This window comes from Megalobrama amblycephala, linkage group LG11 (assembly GCF_018812025.1).
Source record: "Megalobrama amblycephala isolate DHTTF-2021 linkage group LG11, ASM1881202v1, whole genome shotgun sequence".
Taxonomy (NCBI): domain Eukaryota; kingdom Metazoa; phylum Chordata; class Actinopteri; order Cypriniformes; family Xenocyprididae; genus Megalobrama; species Megalobrama amblycephala.
In genome coordinates, this window is record NC_063054.1 from 4,361,541 (window position 1) to 4,368,327 (window position 6,787).

Sequence of the window (6,787 nt, forward strand, 5' to 3'; positions counted from 1 at the left end):
TACAGGAGGGAAGTCAGTCAGTTGAGTTAGTGGCAAAACCTTTTACATTACATTGAGTATTGTTGTCTTTTACTGCATACTGATAATTCAGTCTCAGAACCAGTAGAACTGAAATTGTACATGGCTCTGATCAAAATGCATTAGTTAAAACATTTCAGAATACACCTGCAGAATATGTTTTTCTAGTCATGTATTTCGCCATCTTGTCTCAGTCTCGTGAAAAACTCAATCACAGACGTAGTTCTCGTCTCGTCTCGTGTACACATGGTCTCGTCACACCCCTAGTAGTTAGTCATATGTTATAGATTCTATCTTATAAGTCAAAATGTTTTTTTTATGGTGGTTTCAAATAGCCCTACTGTAGTTCTATACTCATTCTCCCTATTTCAGATTTGTAGTGTTAGGTTTTGCCAATAGCAATAAAGCAATAGATGTAAAAAAGGGGGGGAAACTGTCACTTGGTGGCAGAATACACTCAGGAATTGATTCTGTTCTGTTATTGCCTGCAGGGAAGTCAAACTCCATTTGTCATAATGTCAAGTTGAGCACTAAAAATACACCACTTCAACACTGCACACCTGCAAAGTGACCCCGTTTAAATGTGTTAGATCATTTAGCTCATTATGTGAGACAGATGGAGAAGCCTTTGTGTTCAGCCTCACAGGAGCCGTTCTCATATGCAGCCCATCTGAAATGAATGAGCTTTAGGGGGTTTGGCAGTAGGTGAACTCAACTGTTCACAGCAGAGGTCACTAATTAAACCATTTTCATATGTTGCAAATAAATAGTTTTTACATAGTTTCATTAAAAATTCAAACTGGTTATCTTAGACAGCTTGTAATATAAATAGATTTTTTTTTTTACAGTTAAATATAAAAAAATGACCAGTAAATAAATAAATCATTAGTAATTAAAGGTAGGGTAGGCACTTTTTTATAAACACTTTTTGTTTATAAAACAATACTGGTTAAAATTCTCTTTACATCCTGATAGCAATCAATAGAAGCGGTCTAAATATTAAAACATGTAAATCTTGATTATCTTCTGTGGAAGTCTCATGACCAAAAAAATGTTTGTCCAATCATTGCATTTGGTCCGAATCTAACTTTGCAGACTCTGCTCTTTGCTGTGTGCGTTCATGTGTTTTGGAGGAGGCATGGCTTTGGAGACGCTCTGAAGGGAGGGTGGGATCTAATGCTTTCAAAGCCAGCTTGCTATTGCTAGCCTTTCCGAAATTCCCTACCCTACCTTTTAATTTATAGTTGAACAGAAATTCAATTATAACAGAAGAAAAACAAGAATTGAACAGAATCAGTTAGAGACAGATTTGAAGTTTATTTGGGTTTCTCTTCTTTGCCTGTGACTGTTTTTACTGACCACAACCCTTTGGTGTTTCTGTCTTGAATGTACAATCACAACCAATGGCCTGTGTGTTGATTGTGCAGAGGTACAACTTAGAAATTAGACATTAAAAAGGGTCAGAATATGTGGTATGTTTGGAAAACTGCATGTCAAATTGCCAACAAAAAATACAATGCAACACAAAGGTTCAAATAACAAAACAACTCATAAACAACTCTGACAAAAAAATAAAAAATAACAAGTAATGACAGTGTAAACATTATATGAATTTCTATTTGGATTTTTTTTTTAAACTATAAAAACAAAAAAATGTTAGTAGTTGCATTTACATGTTCTCCTACAATATTAGTCCAGTTAAAACTTCACACTAAGCTTCCATTTGTTAACATAAGTTAACAATTTTAGCTTCTACACAATACAATACAAAAGCATGTTAGTTAAAGCTGCAGTGCGTACGTTTTGCCTCTTTGTCGCCATCTCTGTTTGAAACCTGCAATTGCAGTTATTTGTGGAATTATCTTTACGTGGGTTATGGATCGGCATGGATCCTCAGTGTGGATGTCACATCGGTGTGGATACTGTATTTCGGAATCACAGATTCTGCATCTTGGAAGTATGACCAAAATAAGAATTTTCACCGAAAAATGTCTGAACAAGAATGCAGACATGTCTGCCACTTTTGTTCTGACCAACTGTGCTGCAAATGTTGATTAACCCTCAGGGGTCTGAGGATTTTTGGGACCCTGGAGAAGTTTTGACATGCCCTGACATTTGTGCTTTTTTCAGTTGTTCATAAACATATTAATGGAAAAAGTGTCATTACACTGTATTCAGCACAAACTAGGCTACAATAATATGTGAGGAACATGTATGTACATGTTTGTGTTTTTGAAGGAATAACGTTTATGCGTGGTTATTGAAAAAACAAAAAACTTAAGTCACTGAAATAAAGCCAAAAAAAATATATATTAAATCTTTGTTCACAAGACTTCTGGGTATTTGAGGTTGTAGACTAGAGTTTTTGCTTCAAAATGAGGTAAAAAATTATGCTGCCTGCTTGTTCATATAAAACAATAGAGAGATTTAAATTTTCTAAAACATCTTTGGTCAAGAAACACAGTATGCGTGGAGGCATGAATAATCATGAATAATGGGTGATTCTCACCTGAGAAGACAAACGAATCACATAAAGAGCTCTAATGACCTGCATAAATAATGAGCTCCTTCAGTCAGGGAGGCTGTGAAAAAACCCTCTGTTGATCATGTCTCAAATCTCATCATGGTGTAAATCAAACATACAGGAAAAAACAGCAATACTGTGAAATATTATTACAATTTAAAATAATGGTATTCTATTATATTCTTTAAAATATAATGTATTTCTGTGATGCAAAGTGTCTGAACAGTTATGTTACCTCTGTGGCATTTCATATAGGCTTTTAGCTTAAAAGCGTGCACATTTGGAGAAATATTGATGGATTCTCATATGTTTGTCAATTTTCTATACAGAGGAGTAATATTTATTCAGGATTTATTGTCATTACTATGAGTGCTGGATACTGTGTTTTCAATTCATACTTGCAGCCGGAGGGCGCTCTGCCCCTTTTGTCCACAAATGCCTGCTAAAGAAGAATAGGTAATCCAGGAACTAACCGAACTAACAGAGGCCAGAGATCGCTAACTATGGCTATTCAAAACACTTTTCAAGACAATAAATACACGATTGAGACGATGTATGCATGTATTGACTGAATTTGCGTCTGAATAGCGCTCCCTCCATGGGCGTGGTCGCATTAGCGGATAATGAGCTGAATCAAGGACTTCTGACATGGCTCTCTTTTCATACAGATTACATAAACACAGAATATTTGTTTTTAATTTGACTTACACGATTTAAAACCTGACATTTCAACGTTTTTTTAGACACAAGTCTAATTTTTTTGTGATTAGTATTCACTAAATTACAGTTCATTTTCTGAGAACTATCAGATTGAAGTTCGTTCAGAGGGAGACGAGAGATCACGCATCATGTTAGTTTTCTTTATTTTACAAAAAGCACAACATTTTGTTGTTACTCTGAGTGTACACAAATAAAAGAAGATATTCCACAGATTAAAATGGTGTATAACTCTTAATTGTATGTGCAACATTGACAGAGTATTTTGAGTCTCTTTCACACTGGTTAGAAAAAAAACGCGGTGATCACGCCGGCGTGACCGCCGACCCGAGGGAGTTAAATATAACGATCGCTTAGCTCAGATCAAGTCAAGACGTCCAAATTATTATTATTATTGTTATACTTTGTTCTCAAATAGTTAATGTTAACAACATCAGCAGTGCATGACTTTGTGTGTTTATTCTTATTTAGTGTGTATTAGCGTTACCTGTAGATTTCAATTTCTGTGGCCACTCCGCAGTCCAAAGTCTTTTGCGTTTGACTACGGGTGAATCTCCAGTTGTCACTGATGATTGTCATTTGAACCTTTCTGGATTACAATCCGCCATCAAAATTATAAGTTTAATTATTGCAACTGCTGTGAGAAAAGGATATAAATGATTCGCCATCCTCACATGTGATTTAGCCTATGATTTAGCCATTATGTAAACAGACGTGACGTAATGACACAAAGATGAACGGCTGCATGCTCGAATTTCCCACGGAAACCCACCAGTACCACCCGAATTATAAAACATTATTACAAGCTTATCATTGTGAATTGAGCTAAGGTAAGGAGATAGTTTTGAACACTGGCTGGTTATGTACTTGCTCAAAAATTGATTTTGGATCATTTTTAACCAAAAAAGTTACGGACTGCAGCTTTAATGCATTAACTAACATTAACTAATGGAAACTTATTGTAAAAACAACAGGGCTTTCGGGTTAAAATGCAGATGATCTCATAATCAAATGTCTTTGTCTGTTCACGTTCAAAGGAGAATAAGCATCGAGGACCATAGATATGTTTTTTATGCAGTTTGTTGTGGAAAACAGTATCTAACACAATGTTTTTGTGTTTCCAGTTTCTTTCCAAAAAAAAAAAAAAAAAAAAAAACACATCTATTTAGCTGATACCAAACATTGTATGCCTCAAACACACTTGGCTCAGAAGTTTCCAATCTATAAATCCATCACCTGCAGAAAATCTGGTTTCATTTGTAGATGGTCCGCAGCTTCTCATCAAATCTTCTGTCCAATCAAATGCTCTCTAGAATCTGAAGTCCTGCCCCCTCCTACACTATAAACAGACGCATTTACTAGTTTCTATATGGTGAATGTCACATAGTGCACTATATAGAGGATAGGGAATGATTCAGACATATGGGTATGCTTTCCATTGATGCAAATGAAGTCCGTTTTCCCGTTAGTGTCACATGTATTGCCGCAGCACGAGCAGTCTGCTCCGGTCCAGAGAGCACAGAGCGGATCATATGCGCAGATCGGCGCAGATCACAAAACGCATCAGACCCATTTGAATTCTGTACAGAATGCTGTATTTTAAAGCGATATTGAGGAGATTATGAGGAGAAACGGTTAGAGATTAGAAGGAAACCAAAGCTTTACCAAGCTCAGTGGCTCTGGCCGAGCTGTGATATAAACAAAACTCTATTGGCTGTTTAAAAAAAAAAAATGGGCGGGGCTTTTCGATATATTCCATTTCCGTTTCATTTGAAATTACGTCAACACATTGAATATTGCTGCGAGTTCCAAGACACTTCAGTGGGCCTTTAAATATCAGTTAAATATCTAAATGTATCTTAGTAAAATATTCTAAATGAAGATTTAATTCATTGAATTTAATAATTAAAAGATTTTATGATCATTTTTATTGTGGTGAGTAAAATACATCATGATACAATGCAGCACAATGATGATTTAAATAAAAATACCTGCTGTATCATACTTGATACACACATTTTCAGAACAATTTACCATAAATAATGTAAGTTGCTTAAATCCCAGTAGCCCCTCACTGCAGAACACACAAGATCCAGGGGGGCGGAGACGGGTAGGTTTAGGATATGTAAAGTGGGAGGAGTTGGATCCAAATCCAGGGGGTGGAGATGGGTAGGTTTATGGGTAAAATGAGGCCCTAGAAAACCACATATCAAATATGAAATGCAGCTTTTAAGGGTTCAAATTTGATTTATGATGAGTTTTTTTTTTCTTTTTAAAGTATGCAACACCAAACTTTACTGTATTCATTAGTACCTTGTAAGAAGAATAAAGATATGCAGTAGGAAAATGAATGTCACTATTGCTGATCCCAAGAGCTCATAAACACAATGCGGCACAGCTTCTATTCTTTTGATGAGTCTCTTACTCTCAGCATTTGAATTGTAGAATCAATTTCAGTGTCGTGATCGAGATTAAACAATGTCTCCATCTGTGTAAACAAAGCACATGTAAAGCAGCAGATGAATATGACAGCTGATTTAACCTTAGTCTGATCAGCAAGAGGGGGTGTGTGAAGTGTGCCTGGCTTAATCATGAATGCTTAGTGAAAAAGTGGCCACACTGTGTGATGGGCAGTCAGCTGTGTAAATGGAGCTTATTTGATGCTTGGATTCACTCACAGAGGAGTATGCAGATTCTCATTTGGACAGGCATGAGTCTTGGCCAGTGCAGCCAACCAAGACACCTCGTACCACACACCCCCATTATAAGGAGGCATCTGCAATCAGATCACGAGCTCACAACAAAGAGGGAATGATGTGAAATAGAAGAGCCAGTTGTACAAAAAATCCTTGATATGAACATTAACTGAAAATGAGCAGAAATTAGAGAATAATGCCGTGGTGTTGCACTTACTGTGTGCACTTACTGAGTCAGTACATGACAAAAACAAACATACAAGTTCTGCTGTACAGGCATGTGCTTTAATTGGATTTGATAGTTCCATATGATTACTGGCCACACATCAGCTTATAAATGGACTGAATGAAGCCCTTATTTTGTCATAGAGAATTCAAAATGAAAAAATTCAATGAAATAAAGCAGTTTGTTGTGCCTACATAATATTATGGCAAATGGTTTTCACCTTTACCCAACACAGGCTTATAAAACTTGTAGTCAACATTCGCTGTCATGATGATAGAAGAAGAGGTTTTAGTAAAATATAAGTATTTGTCCATCATTGTCTCTCAAATGTAATGTACATGTGTTAACATTCACACTGCAAACCAAAGTACCCAGTTCCAAATTTATATGCAGCTGTTCACATTATATTTTAAACGTGACCAATATCAGACACAGGTGACTCCTAAACTGACCCATGTGGAAAACACCCTTCCCTGGCATGTTCATCATAACATCAATATATTTAATATATAATTATACATAGAAAACATAATATATTTTTTCTATGTAATGCTTCACAATAAAGTTTCATTTTGTTAACATTTTGTTACATTAACTTGGACTAAG